Source organism: Choloepus didactylus, chromosome 4 (genome assembly GCF_015220235.1).
Source record: "Choloepus didactylus isolate mChoDid1 chromosome 4, mChoDid1.pri, whole genome shotgun sequence".
Lineage (NCBI taxonomy): Eukaryota > Metazoa > Chordata > Mammalia > Pilosa > Megalonychidae > Choloepus > Choloepus didactylus.
In genome coordinates this window covers 22135155-22152711 of record NC_051310.1, presented here as the reverse complement: position 1 = coordinate 22152711, position 17557 = coordinate 22135155, and positions in this window count along the sequence as shown.

Here is a 17557-nt window from a genome sequence, read left to right as displayed (position 1 = left end):
GTATCCATTTTTCCTTTTCAGAGGACTGATACTTTTCGAAGAACATCCTGCATATCAAAGCCAAAATGGGCTAAAGATGAAAGATCATCAGGAACAACTTTGCCCAAATCTTTACTTTTGGAAATGAGTAGTCTCAAGAATAGAAAATTTAATTTGTGCCCCAAATCATATAATAAGCAGGAGAACTAAGCTTCCTAGAGCCCTGAGTTTATAAGCCAGTTCCTTCCAATATGAGGTCTCTCTCTCTTTTTCTTTTTGCGAAATATACCTTCATTCATTTATTTTATTCTTCCAAAATTATTTTTTGAGTATTGAAAGCATTATGCCAAGACTTTCAGAATAATCTTTTTAAATAATTTATTTTACAAAGGGTCTAGAATTTCTAAACCTTTGATTGACAAACTATGACAACTTAAATAGAAAACCACTGAGTCGCCTGCAAAAGTGTCACATCAAATCCAGTACAGCCAAGGCTATCAGTTCCCACTTGCATATGAACATACATCTGAGAAATAATCTTTCAGGAGACTTTTTTTCACACTGATATTTCTCCTTCTGTGCTATTTTCAGTTTAAAAGTCCATTCAATTAGTCCTCAGCTGATCAAACTACTTTTAACAAAAGAACAACAAAAAAAAAAATCAAAGGTTTGGGTCTCAAAATTTGCTCCGTAGTTCAGAAACAGTGAAGTTCTTGAGAAGCTTTTTTGTCCAATAGTATAAGAAGAAAACGCGGTATTGAGCTCCTGTATTATGCCCCTTAATATAATAAATATCTCTCAAACTTGCTTTTAATTCGTTAAAGACTTTTATTCCAGAGGAAATAATCCAGTATATTAGACTTAAGTTGTCTATCTGTGCACTTATAATACTAGTGGCTCATGCTTTTCTCCTGTGCTTTTGAATAATTACTTGAAGACAAATGTAAAAGCTCACACATTATAAGGAAGGGCTGCACAATAGAATATGCAAGCTATATGAGCACAAATATTCTCATCTGATCACTTCATACTTGTCCCATACACCTCCAACACTCTGATGGAGGTTGATAACATGAAAGAGAATCTAAAACACTGAGTAGAAAGTTAAGAATGAAAGACATAGATACAGATAGAGGCAAAACTTTGTAAAAAGATAAAAAGAGAAAGCTAGAAAGAATATATTTGTTTATTTATTCATTCCTTTGTCAAATATCTGTTAATATATAAGTACTAAACAATAATGGAAATACAGAAATAAAAAGATACAGCTCTTGCTCACAAATAAAACATTGTAATGGAAATATAACACTGAACCTTAGTTGAAGGAAAAGCCCTTGTCTTTGGAGAGGTAAGGACAGGTTTCATAGAAGAGACAGCACACAGACACATGACTGATGAACATATAGGTAGAGGTAGAAAGAGGAGAAGGACTTGAGGCTTCAGGATCTTGAACAACTAATACTGGTATTATGCAAGGACAGACGAATATGGAGGCATATTGCATTTATTTCTTTAAGAATGAATACCACGAACTGGGTCATAAGTTGTAGGTATCCAGGTCTAAGCAGTGGGGAGTCCACAGCAGTGGATGAGCACAGAAGTGACATGATTAGATTTGTTGTTTAAGAAGAGAATTCTGAAGACAGAAAGGAGGACCAGTGACAGGACAGACAGGCCACAGAGACCAGATAAATTTTGCAATAGTCCAGGAAAGAGTTATTGAAGATGTCAGCAAAGGTGTTGGATGTGAGCACGGCCTGGAGGTAAAGCTTTGGCAATAGAATGATCTACTCAAGTAGTATCCCATATCCCATTTTGTGCCATATTGTGTTAGTGTGCCATAGCTGAACATCTGGCATAATTAACACTTCTGTGACTGGCATGGTTTACTTTTAAAAGCATGGAATTTGGAATCAGAGGACAAATGTCAGACTCCCAGTACTTACCTTAACTATTAGAGTGATGCTAGCTAAGTCAACTCTGTGTAATTTATTGTTTCTTATTTTAATCTCTAAATTTTAACTAGTATTTTCTGCTTGATTTTTCTTCACTTGGCCATTGTGACTTTTAAAGGAAATTCTGAAAGGAAAATGTCTTCTCCCTCATTTCCTTTCAGAAGCATTCCCTGACCACTATGTTTCCTTGGCACCCTGGGATTAACCCTCTCATAGCAGCTACAATTATTTATTTTTATTGCCTGTTTTCTTACTTTTCTTTTCCATGAAATAGTAATCCTCTTTAAGTTAGGGAGAGTATCTTGTTCATAAGTGACTAGCATAATGTTAGTATTTCCTGGGACTGAATAAAGACATGTTGAAATTGTAGTGCACCCAGAATTGTTCCAGGTGCTATAAATAATTTAGATGAGATAGAATAGAAAGATAAATGGTCTTAAATGGCTCAGAGTCTAGCTGCATCTTGTGGCCTTTCCTTTATATCACAGTAAAAATCACTGTGAATTTGTTCTTCCTCCTTTTCCTTCTTTCCCTTCTTTTCCTGTTCCTTCCTAAACAACTTTGTCCTAAAGCCTGTTGGAGGGACTGAACGAGTTCGACTTATCAGGAGGGAGAATGCCAGTGTTGGGGTATTGGAAGCAGAGCAGCCTGAGAAGGAATGAGGAATGTGTCCACATGGACACATTCTTCTCACAAAAATCCTTATTAATTAAAAAGGGAAACAGTGTAAGTTTACAGTGGAGAAGGTTGCAGACACTACCTTAATCAAGGCATCCACAGTGTATGTCAGTAAAATCGCCAATTGTGTATCTCCTGATAGGAGGCAGGAAGAATGCAGCCCCACTTCTGAGATATTCCTGCCAATGCTGCATAACCTGAATCTAGTCAGAAAAGCCCCAAAGAAGGGACATGCTACAAAATAACTGACCCATAATTTTAAAAACGTTGAGGTCAAGAAAATCAAGGAAAGACTCAGGAAATGTTCTAGAATGAGACTAAGAAAACCTGATCATAAAATGCAATGTGTGATCCTGAATTGGACCCTTTTGTTCTAAAGATATCATTGGTTCACTTAGTAAAGCTACAGTGAGGTTTTGGAATTGGATGGCATTAATATATCAGTGTTAATCTCCTGATTTAGACTATTGAGCCATGGCTATGTTAGAGAATATGCTGGTTTATGGGCAATAGGCACTAAACTATTAGGAATAATGGGTCATCAGGTAAGTAACTTATTCTGAAATGATTATAAAAACAGTTTTTTTGTGACATATCTGCAAATTTATACCAGTTTGAGTTTTAATTTTTTTTTAATAAACAAAGGAGTCATGAATTAAATGCATAGTGCTAGTCTAACAAGTGCCAACTTCTAATTCTCCAGCCAACCAAGTCCATGCTGTCTCTACCTGTCGGTCAATGCCAGGACGTCACATCCAGGCAACTGCTCAGCAAACTCCAAAATTAGCAGAGCCATCTTCTCTTTGCAGTAACAAAGCTACCAATGGTTTCAGCAGGCCACCTGATTTAGCAAGTTTTCAGAAGAAAAGGTATCTGATGGTTTTGAGCCAACACAGTTTAAATAACCAGTAGCACCATGAATTATAATCCTCCATCATTGTTTACTTTTTAAAGGAAGAGCTTGATTGTTCCAAGGAATGAATACCAAGTGAAATCAACCTTGAGTGAAGAGGTTTCTCAAAAAACTTAAAGTACAATGGTAATTCAAGAATGTCACCTAGTTTTATGACACAGTCCCTCCTTAAAACTCACGGCTTCTGACAGAGAAAACTGTGGTTGATAGATGGATCGAGGGGCAGTAGAAAAGTAATAAGCTTAGAAGAGAAAGAATTTGGCAAAGGGTAATATCATTTGCATGAATGCAAATTCAGAGAATGCCCTTGAGTAAGAGGGCCACTCCTCCACCCCTCCCACCTTCCTCTGCTCCTCTTCCTCTTCCAGCTTGTATTTGTGTGTTTATGTTGAAGTGCTAGATTGACATTTATTCACTGAGCCTCTACCACTATCTTGTCACTATCTTGTCACAGCTTTCCCTTTGGTTTCTATGGATATGTGCAGTTTGTGTAATGTACCTACCTATGCAATTTTGAAATTTTGCTTCTTGAAACACACACACACACACAAAAGGAAAATATTAGTAAATCTAAATGTTGCTCCAATTTCAGGAAAACCAATTCCTAATTCACATCCTTAGTTAAATTACATTATGTACTAGTATGCAATGAATTCAAGAATTGTTTTATTTTGGCAGTGTTGAATTTTACCTGAGTCCTGAGACCCTGGAAAACAGTGACAGTTAAAAAAATCCCCACATCCTTTTTCCAAAAAATGGCTTTCTGTGCAGAACTACCCTTCTCCCATGTGACTTAGATGGGTTCAAAAATACCCCCTTGTTTCCTTATGAAAAGGCCAGTAACAGACGCTCCAAATTGCATTCTTTGTCCCATAAATGATTAGCTGGAATGTTTGCACCCACTGACCATTATGGACAAAGTATCTGACTTGGCCAAATTCTAGGTAAGTGTCTCTCCTTCCCCCAAGCCATCTTTGGACTGAGCGTACAGGCCTTCATTAGTGACCATTCCTGAGAAGTGACTAAGTTCAGGGAAAAAGATTTGCTGATCATATTGTTTTGCTCTCTCCCCCTTTCCCCTCCCTCCCCATACTATACTTTCTAGCCTTATCTACCCTCCACATATGAGAAAATCCCTTTATGCCTGACATCTACAGATTCTATGGTGAAAGTATTCTCCCTGTGGCAATAGTTCCTCTCCCCCTTTCACAATCCTTTTATTAATCTTTTAAAATAAAGTCTCTCCTTACCTAAGTTTAGTTTTATTTGACAATTTACTGTTTCTTATTTGTCCAGATTTCAAATTTCTCTTTTATTTTCCAGCTCTTCAGCATACTATATATTATGTCTCTGGAATGCGGACTTATGTAAGGAAAATATTTCCTTTAGCATCTCATTAAAATAGCAACATTTTCAAATAATATATCCATGTCAAAGCAGAGATTGCAAGGTGTAAATAAGATGATACACATCAAGTACTTAGTACAGGACTGGGCATAGAGTACACCTGAAATAAGTGTTGGTTGGCTGATGATGTTACCATTATTATAAATATTTATTATATAATGAAAATCTTAGCTTACCATTTTCTCTGATGAAACTGTTTCTTTTGCTTCCAATATGTAAGATAAAATCTAAATTCCTTTACACAATTCCTGTGTTCTTTTATGATCAAGATCCTATCTACTACTTTTGGAACCTCATTGCTGGAATGGATGCTCATGCTTCATTTCATATCAGTTCCTCCTATTCTTGCATGTAGTTTTTCAGCTGCCTCAAAGACCCTATCTTCTCATCTCACAATTAATATGAAAAATAATTCTTGCTTATCTATAGTTTGAAATATAATGGCATGCCAAGAACAAGTTTAAAATGACCATACTTAGAGACCATTCTTAATATCTTTGTTCAGCATTTACATGTTAAGATCATTTTATTCCATTTTATTACAAACATGGTGCTATTGAATAAGTATTTTCTATGTTATTAAAATGTTTGATAAACATCGTTATCAGTGGTTGCAGGGTAGTTCATATTATACACAATCTATTACTTATGTGACTAACATTGTTTAGCTTTTTATGTTTTATCTATTTTTGCTATTATGCACGAGATTATGATGAGCATAGAAGCACATGTACATTTACTGGGATTTTGTGTAATTGCCCACAGTTTCATTATGATCATGGAATCAACTGCCAGAATCCAGATTACTAGATCAAAGTACATATAAATGTTTTTAAAGTTCATATTTCCAAAACTATATGAGAATTCTGCTTGCATTACACACTCATTAAGATTAAATAGTCTCATTTTATATCCTTTGTTAATTTATTATAACTTTATATCATACTAAAAGTAATAATAATATATTTTCAGCAACAACTATGTGTTAGGCTCAGTATCAAATATTGCGTTATTTAATTCTTTGTCAAACTAATTGGATAGTTTGAAAATCATTGCTTTAAATCATTAATTATTATATTGATTCTTTTTTTAAAACGATCATTTCATATAATTTCTTCTATTCATCTAGTTGGGTCTAGGGTTGTTTTTATCATTTTGGAGGAGCTCTTTAAATAGTAAGATATTATTCTTTTGTTTCACAACATGTTGTTGGCATTTTAACGTGTTTTGCATCCTTTGAGTTTTCTTTCTTTACTTTTACAATAAAAGCAATGATTCCTTATTTTAGGAAATTTCTAATGGATATATAAAGTTATTAGTAACATAATTAAAATGATCTATAATTCCATATGCAACATATTAATAATTTAACATTTAGAAAATATTATTTAATCATCTAATATATTTACTATATTGTCTATATTTTCTTCATAGAAATAATATTTATATTTTCACTTATTTTTCAAAATATTATTTTGAAAAGCTACATGAATAAATATTTTACTTTGAACAGATAAATGGCTGTACCTTCATTTCATTTTGAAGATCTAAATGAATATAACTTTGCTCATAGAGACATTTTTGTGCCGGTATTTGATTTTTTAATATATATATTTTTAAGTAATTTTATCATGAACAGTTTCATATGCAAACATTTGTGTTAATTTATGATTATTTCTTAGGTGAGATTTCTAGAGATTGGATTACTAAATTTACATGAAGGGATTTGCTGCAGGGATTTGGCCTTATGCAGTTGTGGAAGCCAATGAAGCAGTTTCTATAAAGCCACTGTCTGCATATATGAAGCTTAAAGTCCACAGAAAAGGCAGAAGGAAGGGAAGATGAAAGTCAAGTGGAGAAGAGCAAGAACAAGCTGGAATCCACAAGCCCAAGTTGTGGGTGATATCAATATTCTAGAGTGTCTGCTTCTCTGAGTCATGACTGATACACAGAAGAAGAACCATAGAAGAAGACCATAGAAAACACAAATGTAATAAATATAATGACAATAATGATAAGAAATCTTTGCATAGCAGGTAATATGTCCTGGGCACTCTTCTAAAGTTTAATTCCTATTAATACTTTTAATTGTCACAACAACCTTATGAGAAAACTACTGCTATGCTTTTGTGTCAGCGAGAAAAACTGAGACATGGAGATGTTAAGTAACTACTGAAGGAAAATAAACAGTAATATCTTCATTCATTGCTGTATTTTGGTTTGGTTTTGGTTTTGACTTTATAATCCTTGTTTTGGAGTGAATTGTGTCCCCCAAAAAAGTCTCATGAATGTGATCCTATTTGGAAATAGTATCTTTAAGAAAGTTATTCCTAAAGATGAGGCCAAAATGGATTAGTGTGGCGCTAATCCAATATGACTGGTGCTCTTATAAAAAGAGGAAATTTGACACAGAGATAGAAAGAGAAGATGGCCATGTGACAGAGGCAGAAATTGAATTTAGCCACAGATTACTGGCCAGCCACAGTCAAAACCCTACAAACTTCAGAGGAAGCTTGGCCTTGCCAACACCTTGATTTAAAACTTTCAGCCTCCACAATATGCCAATGCTAAGTGTATATGAGAGGGGGATATAGGGGAGGAATATGGGATTCTTGGTAGTGGTGCTAATTTCTTTCCTTACTATTATATTGTATTGTTTTACATGTTATTTTTCTTTTTATCATCTTTTTTATTATTGCTAAATAATAGTAGTAATCAATATGTTCAAGTGTTGATTGTGGTGATAAATGTACAACTTTATGATGATACCATGAACAACTGATTGTACACTGTGGATAAATGTATGGCATGTGAATATAACTCTATAAAATCGTAGGAAAAAAATATATATAGGAGTAAAAGTGTTGGAGAAAACATGGTGAGAGGGATGTACCTATCTACTGTTGATGAGCAGGTAGAAATGTGTAGCCTTTCTGAAGGTCAGTGTGGTGGTTCCACAAAAAGTTAAGTATGTGGGGACCATAAGGTCCTGCAACTCCATTGTGGGGTATGTCATTTGAAGATCTGAGAGCAGAGACATGAATGGACATTTGCAAACTGTTGTTCATGGAGACAGTAATCATGATTTGCAATGGGTGGAGGTGACCTAAGGGTACATAGACTCAGGAACAGAATGTTGAACTGTGGCGTATGCATACAATGGAATATTGAGCAACTATGAGGAGTGAAGCTGTGAGACACACAACAAGGTGAATGGATCCTGTACACAGTATTTGAGCGAAGTATGCCAGAAATAAAGGCAAGCACTATAATGCCTCACAAAAAAAATAAATAAATAAATAAAAATAAAAATAAAAAAAAATAAAGAAAAAAACCTTTCAGCCTCCAAACTGTGACACCATAAACTCCTGTTGTTTTAAAGCCACCCAATCTGTGGTACTTTGTTACCACAACTCTAGGAAATTAAGACAACCTATTGTCAAAACCTATTATAGAAGAAAATTTGCTGTCAGATAATCCAAACCAGGATCAGAAGTAGGAGGTATGGAATATTTATAGGCAATTTCTAATGTGAATTTGGGCGTCTCCACTTTTCTGAGCTTCTTTTTCCTTATTGCTAAGCTATCGAGTGGTTTAACTTATTGGCTCCATGGTATATTGATCTCATATGGTTCTTGATTTAAAACATTTTGGATCTAATCTGAAATTCTATAAGTTGTTTCCAAGATGAAGAAAACTAAGTGATTAAGCTGGAAATTTTGAGAAAACAAGGATGAGGGGAAAGAAAGAAGATCCTTTTTGTTATGTACAAAAGCAGTCATTAAATTTTGATACATTTGACCCTGGTTTTTCTAGAAAAATGTAATCAGTAGAGAAAAGACTGCCCAGATACATTACATGTGCATCTTTTATAGGAGCCATCACTCTAGGTATCAATGAGGCTCACCGAAGTTTTTTAATCAGTGATATAAAAGAATCATATATATGTTTCAGAATGACCTCTTTGTTGCCATATTAGAGGATGGACCGGAATGAAAAACAAGAGTCTGAGTGACTTCCTAAGTTAAAGACTTATAATACTTTGCAGAAAAGAAATGGAGCACAATAAATCCTATGTAAAATATTTTTAAATTAAAATGTGAAAAATTTTGAATTAAGAAAGAACTGCAATTTACATTAGAGTTGTCTGTCAAAAGAGTTGCAAAGTAGGCTTTTACATTAACCCCAATTTACAAATGAAGAAGTCCTGGCTTTCTGCCTCACCTTTCTCATAGGAAGCATTTGGCTTCTTAGAGCAGGAACTTTGTAGTCAGAAAATCTGAGTTCATAAACTGCTATTGGCACTTTTAGCTTTGTATTCCAGAACTAGAAATTTAACCTCCCAAGTCCTTAGTTTCTATTTTTATATATTAAAAAAAGAGATAATAAAATGATACCTTTCAAACTAGATATGAGGAATAACAAAACAGGGAACATGGTTAGCAGGTTTTTGATATATGTGAAGAATTATTGCTATAATTTATATTTAATCAGATTTATGAAAGGCCACTAAATTTTTATTGATCATGGGATTAACCCTTTTTTCTCTCCATTTAAATTCAAGAAACAGATAATGTTCCAGAACTTGCTTAGGGTAAGAGGGAAGCATGAAGCACAAACTTCATTCCCAGTCACTTTGCATCTGTTCATAATTGTGACATTTGGGTGATTATCTGGAGCACTGCTTCTCAATCTTTAATGTGAGTGCAAATCACCTGAGATTTGTTCTAATGAGGAGTCTGATGCAGTGGGTCAGGGTGGGGTTCGCAACTCTTCTTATCTGACAACCACTGACACCAGTGCTACTAGCCATTGCCACACACTGAGTAGCAAGGATCTAGCCTGTTTCATGTATTACAAACTATTCAAGTGCACCAACACTGATGGACAGGCTTACCAGAAACCCTAGAACTGAGTCAAGATTGAACCCTGTGCTTCTAACAACTTCCAGTGCCCTTATAACTTCCTGGCCAAAAGGTACTGCATTTGGACTTGGCCACCTGGTTTCTTTCTGGGCATAGAGCTCTTAGAACTGCGAAGTCGAAAATCTAGGTTCAAATATGCTCTATGACTTATTAGATGTATGACTTTAGGCAACTCACTTACCTTAGCTTTGGGGACTAGGAATAAAATTATTAATAATATTTATTTCCATAGTTCCTGAGAGAAAAAAAGGAAGCTAACATACTATAAAGGTATTGTAAATATTTGAGTGTTGCAGCAGTCACAGATTCCTCAGAGAAGCCTTTTCAAATATTATGACAATCTATTTATTGCTTCTGGTATTATTCACTCACTTATCAAAATAGTAGGTGTTTTACGTTCCTGGCTACTAAAACAAATGCATGATGGGTTGGCTTAAACAATGTATTGGCTTATGGTTTTGAGGCCAGGAGAAGTCTAAAGTTAATGCATTAGCAATGCAATGCTTTCTCTCAGATGACTGTGGTGTTCTGGGGCTGAATGCAGGTGATCCATGGTCTTTGGCTTTTCTGTCTCATGGAAATGCATATGGTGGCATTTTCTTTCTTTTCCGGGTTTTTTAACTTTCACTTTTTAGCTGGTCCTCATGGCTTCTCTCCCCATCTGGCTTTCACTCAGCTTATAAAGACTTCAGTAATCCAGATTAAAACCCAACCTGAACAGATGAGTAGAAAAATGGGGACAATAACTAAATGAAAAATAGGGTGGGATGGGGGGTGGAGTGGAATGCTTTGGGTATTCTTTTTCACTTTTATTTTTATTCTTATTTTTATTTTTTTTGTAGTAAGGAGAATGTTCAAAAATGTATTGGGGTAATGAATGTGCAACTATACGGTGGTACTGTGAACAGTTGATTGTACAGCATGGATGACTGTATGGTATGTGAATATATCTCAATAAAACTAAATTAAAAATAAAAAAAACACAACATGATTCAGTGGGGCCACACCTTAACTGAAGCAATATTTTGAAGAGCTGTTATTTACCATGGGGCCATACCTGCAAGAATAGAGACCAAAACCATGATGAACGTGTCCAAATTGAGGTACACAGTTCAATCCACCACAGTAGGTAAATAAATATTTCCATAAATATCTATGTAAATTCTGACTCTCCTCATAGTCTGTAAGCACTCTGAGGGCAGGCATCATGCCTATCTCATACAGTTATATCTCCTGTATCTGAACAATAGCTTTCAATTTTTATGATTGAAATTTGCCAGAAGATAGTTTCATTTCTATTCAATTTTGTTTCCTGTATAAGGAAAATGCTGACCTAGGCCCACCAAAACAATATCATGACATAATAATGGGTCATGATCAGCAGTAAGAAAAAAATAATAGATGCTTAACAAATATTTAGTGAAAGACACAGCAAGATGCTCTTCATTTTTTTTGTGTAGATTCTAATTTCTCACTGGTACACCCCTGCATGCAGAAGTTCATTTAACATTTCTTTTAATATAGATCTGCTGCCAATGAATCTCTTCAGTTGTTATTTGTCTAAAAATGTCCTTATTTTGCCTTTGTGTTTGAAAGATATTCCACTATGTATAGAATTCTGTGTTGACAGTTTTCTTTTTTTTTTTTCCACTTTAAAGATGTTGCCCCATTTTCTTCTTTCACAATTTCTGACAACAATTCTGCTGTTATTATTTTCTTTCTAAAGAAATAAAAATTTCTAAAGATTTCTCTTTTAAAAAAAGGTTCTAAAGATTTCTCTTTATCTTTGATTTCCATCAGTTTGGCTGATATTCCTAGGAAGATTAATTATTTTCTTTGTGCATGTATTACATCTATTGTATTTTTTTTCCAGGTTCTCTGGGGTTCTTTGGCTTATTGTCTTTAGTTAATTTTGGAAGACTTCACCATTAACTCTTGAAATATTAATTTTGCCCCATTTATTCCACTTTTCTTTCTGCAAAATCATATACATGTATATTAGATCATTGGATATTGTCTCACAACTCTTGAATGCTCTGTTCAAATTTTTTAATTGAAAATTTTATTGAGAAAATTTTAAATTCACATTACAGTATAAGAAATAATACAGAGGACCCAGGTATTCTTTATTAAGTTTCCCCTAATGATAAAATCTTGCAAAATTATAGTGCAATCTCATAGCCAGGATAGTGACATAGAATTCTCCAATCCACTGAAGATATTCCTATTTCCCTAGTTTTACTTTTATTCGTTTGTGTGTATGTATTTAGTTCTATAAAATTTATCTCATGTGTTGGTTTGTGTTTCAGTCACTACAGTCAATACACAGAAGAGTTCCATTACCACAAGGATTCCCCCGTTACCCTTTAATAACCCACTCACCTTCCTTCCCCCATCCCAAACAACTGTCAACCACTAATATGTGCTCCATTTCTAAAATGTTGGCATTTTGAAAGTTGCAGAAATAGAATCATACATTGTATAACATTTGGGGATTGTCTTTTTTTCACTCAGCATAATTCCCTGGGGACACAACCAAGTCGTTGTGCGTATCAATATATATATATTTTTTCCTTTTTAAAAAAGAAGCTGAGTAATAACAAAAAGAACTGAATAAAGGGAATATTGGTTAGTTTTCCATGCTTTGATGTACCACAATTTCCTTACCATTCACCCATGAAGGACAGCTGGATTGCTTTTAGTTGGGGTCATTAAGAACAAAGCTGCTATGAAAATTGGTTTCCATTCTGGACATGAATTTTCAATTCTCTGAGGTTAATGCCCAGGGTTCTTATGATGGTGGCATATTTTAATATTTAGAAAACTGCTAAACTGTCTTTCAGATTGCACCATTTTATATTCCCACCAGCAATGTATGACAGAACTAGTTTCTCTGCATAATCACCAACATTTGGTGTTTTCACTATTTTTTCTTTACCTTGCATTTGTTTTGTTTTGTTTTTTGCCATTCTGATGGACGTTTAGTAATTCTTCACTGTACATTAATTTGTTTTTCTCTAATGGCTAATGATGTTGAATGACATTTTACGTGCTTATTTATGATATTTATATGTATACATATGCTGTATATATATATATGATACAGAGCCTCTTTGGTGAAACATCTTTTTGTGACTTTTTGCCCATTTTCTAATTGGTTTGTTGTTTAGTTAATTTTAAGCTTTGAGATTTCTTCATATATTCTAGATTCTAGTCCTTCATTGGATTTGTGATTTGCAAATATTTATCCTAGTCTGAAGCTTGTCTTTCCATCCTATAAAGAGAGTCATTAGATAGCAAAGTTTTAAAATTCAGTATAGTCTAATTTACCAGTTTTTCTGTTTCTGGTATCAAATTTAAGAACTCTTTTGTGTATCTCTAGATCTCAAAGATTTTCTCCTATTTTTTCCTAAAACTTTTATAGTCTTCATTTTATATTTAAATCTGTGTATCCATTTTGAGATGCTTTTTATATAACATGTAAGACTGAGGGTTGAGATTCTGTTTTGATGTCCAATTGCTCAAAGACCATTTGTTTAAACCTACCCTTTCTCCTTTTAATTGTTTTTGCAATTCAAAGTCAGGTTTTTTGTTTTGTTTACTTTTGTTTTTTACTTACAAAACTCTGGTGTTTGCAAGTCAAAAATCAGTTGTGTATATTTGTGTACATGTATTTCTGGTTCTCTATCCTGTCTCACTGATCTACGTATCTATCGATACCATATTGTCTTGGTTACTGTAGCTTTAAAATAAGCCTTAAAGTCAAGTAGACTTATAATTCCCACTTGATTCTGCTTTGTCAAGATTGTTTTAGCTATTTTAGCACCTGTGCATTTCCATATAAATTGTATACTAACATATCTATATCTACACAAAAACCTTGCTGAAATTTTCATATGAATTGCATTAGACCTATAAATCGACATGAGGAAAATGGATATATTTACTATGTCAAGTCTTTCAATCTATGGTCATGGTATGTCTCTCCATTTGCTCAGGACTTTAATTTATTTCCTTAGAGGTATGTTATGTCCAGCATACATATCTTAGACATGTTTTATTAGGGGTGTACCTAAAGTATTTTGTATTCTTTGGAGAAATTTTAAATAGTATTTTTTTTTTTTTATTTCAGTCTCTACATAGCCACAGTAGGTCAGAAATGAGATTCATTTTTGCATGTCAGTCTTCTAAAGTTCAATCTTGCTAAGCTCATTTATCAGTTCTAGGAATTTTTTGTAGGTTCTTAGGGATTTTCTACATAGAAAATCATGTTGTCTGCAAATAGCAACAGTTTTATTTCTTCCTTTCCAATCTGCATGGCATTTTTTTTTCTTTTTCTTGCTTTATTGCAGTGTTTAGAACTTCCAGCACTATGTCAAATTAACAGTGGTGAAAATAGACAATCTTACCTTATTCTTAATCTTAGGGAGAAAGCATTTTTTCTTTCACCAATCAGTATGATGTTATCTGTAGGTTTTGTGTAGATGTTCTTTATCAAGTTGAGGAATTTCCCTCCATTCATGTTTTTCTGAGAGTTTGGATCATGAATAGGTGTTGAATTTTACCAAATTCTTTTTCTGAATTAAATAGACTGGGTACAATTGCTGTTATTTATTCTTTAAATGTTTGATGTATTTCTTAATGAAATCATTTGTGCCTGGAGATTTTTTAATTTTTTTAACTAGAAAAATTGTAGATTTACAGAAAAATCATGTAAAAAAAGAGCATTTCTATATAACCCCCCCAATTAACACTTTGCATTAGTGTGTACATTTGTTATAATTGATGAAAGAATATTTTTATAATTGTACAATTAACTAAGGTCCATCATTTAAATTAAGGATCATGTGTTGTACAGTCCTATGTTTTATCTTTTAATTTTTATTCTAGTAACTTATATATATACTCCAGATTTCCCCCTTTTAACCACACATGCATATATAATTCAGTGCTGTTAATTATATACACCCCGTTATTCTACCATTACAACCATTCATTTTCAAAACTTTACAATCAACCCAAATAGAAATTCTGTACAAATCAAGCATTAATTCCCCATGTCCTAGTCCAAACCCAGCCCCTGGCAAATTATCAAGATTCTAACTCTATGAGTTTGCTTATTCTAATTAGTTCATATGAGTGAGGTTATATAATATTTGTCCTTTTGTACCTGGTTATTTCACGCAACATAATGTATTCAAAGTTCATCCATGTTGTCACAGGAACCAGAACATCATTCCTTTTAAATGCTGAATATTTTATATATATACCACAATTTGTTCATCCATTCATCAGTTGATAGACATTTAGGTTGCTTCCATCTTTTGGCAATCATGAATAATGCTGATATGAACATTGGTGTATAAATATCTGTTTGAGTCCCTGTTTTCAATTCTATGGGGAATAGACCTAGCAGAGGGATTGCCAGGTCGTATGGCAATTCTATACTTAGCTTTCTGAAGATCAGTCAAAATGTCTTCCACAGTGGCTGCACCATTTTGCATCCCCACCAGCAATGAATGAGTGCTCTTATTTCTCCACATCCTCTCCAACATTTGAATTTGATGATTTCTAATAGTAGCCATTCTAGTGGGTGTGAAATGGTATCTCATTGCAGTTTTGATTTGCATTTCCCTTATGACTAATGATGTTGAACATCTTTTCATATGCTTTTTAACCATTTATATATCCTGTTAGGAGAAATGTCTATTCAAGACCTTTGCCACTTTTAATTGGGTTATTTGCTTTTTTACTACTGAGTTGTAGGATTTCTTTATATATTCTGGATCTTAAACCCTTATCAGATATGTATTTATCAAATATTTTCTCCCATTGAGTGAGTCGGTTGTCTTTTCACTTTCATGATAAATTCCTTTGATGCACAATTTTTTTTTTTTTTTATTGTGATGAGGTCTCATTTCTCTATTTTTCCTTTTGCAGCTTCTGCTTGGGATGTAAAGTCTAAGAAACCATTTCCTAACACAAGATCCTGAAGAGGTTTCCCTAAATTTTCTTCTAGGAGATTTCACATTCTTATATTTATGTCTTTGGTTCAGTTTGAGTTAATTTTTGCATGTGGTGTGAGATAAGCATCCTCCTTTATTTTATCCAGTTCTCCCAGCACCATTTGTTGAAGAGGCTTTCTTTCCCAAGTGAGTGAACTAGGCAGCTTTGTCAAAATCAATTGGCAAAACATGTATGCATCTATTTCTGAACACTCTATTCTATTCTGTTGGTCTGTATATCTATCCTTGTGCCAGTACCAGGTTGTTTTCGCCACTGTAGCTTTGTAATAAGCTTTAAAGTTAAGAGATGTGAGTCCTTCAACTTCGTTCTTTTTCAAGATGGTTTTGGCTATTTGGGGGCCCTTATCTTTCTAAATAAATTGGATAATTGGTTTTTCCATTTCTGCAAAGTAGGCTGTTGGAATTTTTGTTGGGATTGCATTGAATCTGTAAATTGTTTTGTGTAGAATTGACATCTTAATATTTAATCTTCCAATCCATGAACACAGAATGTACTTCCAATTATTTAGATCTTCTTTGATTTCTTTTAGTAAAGTTTTGTAATTTTACAAGTATAAGTCCTTCATGTCCTTGTTTAAATTTATTCCTAGGTATTTGATTCTTTTAACTGCTATTTTAAATGGAATCTGTTTCTTGATTTCTTCCTTGTACTGTTCATTACTAGTGTATAGAAACACTACTGATCTTGTAGCCTTCCACTTTGCTGAATTCATTTATTAGCCTTAGTAGCTTGGTTGTAGATTTTTCAGGACTTTCTGTATACAGGATCATGTCATCTACAAATAGTGAATGTTTTACATCTTCCTGTCCAGTTTGGATACCTTTCATTTCTTTTTCTTGTCTAACTGCTCCAGCTAGAACTTCCAGCAAAATGTTGAATAACAGTGGATACAGTGGGCATTCTTGTATTTTTCCAGATCTTAGAGGGACATCTTTCAGTATTTCACTATTCAGTATGATGGTAACTGTGTGTCTTTCATATACGCCCTTCATGAATGTTGAGGAAGTTTCCCACCATTCCTAATTTTCTAAGTGTTTTAATCAAGAAAGGACGCTGAATACTGTCAAATGCCTTTTCTGCATCAGTTGAAATGACCATTTTTTTCTCCTTTGTTTCACTTATGTGGTGCATTACATTACTTGATTTTCTTATGTTGAACCACCCTTACATACCTAGAATAAAATCCACTTGATTGTGGTGTGTAATTCTTTTAATGTGCTATTGGACTTGATTTGCAAATATTTTATTGTAAGGATATTTATATCTATATTCATCAGAGGAATTAGTCTGTAATTTTATTTTCTTGTAGTATCTTTAACCTCATAGAATGAGTTAGGTAATGTTCCCTTGGGATGTTTGGTAGAATTCACCTGTGAAGCCACCTAGTCCTGGGCTTTTGTTTGTTTGGTCTGTTGAAATCTTCTATTTCCTCTGGTGTTAGTAAACATTGTTCCAGTTTACTAATGCTGCTGTTATATCAAATGTCAAAAATGGATTGGTTTTTATGAAGATTTATTAGGTTAAAAATTTATAGTTCTAAGGCCATAAAAGTGTCCATACCAAGGCATCAACAAGGATACCTTCACTGAAGAAAGGCCAGTGGTATCTGGAACACCTTTGTCAGCTGGGAAGACACATGGCTGGCATCTGCTGGTACTTTGTTCCTGGGTTAG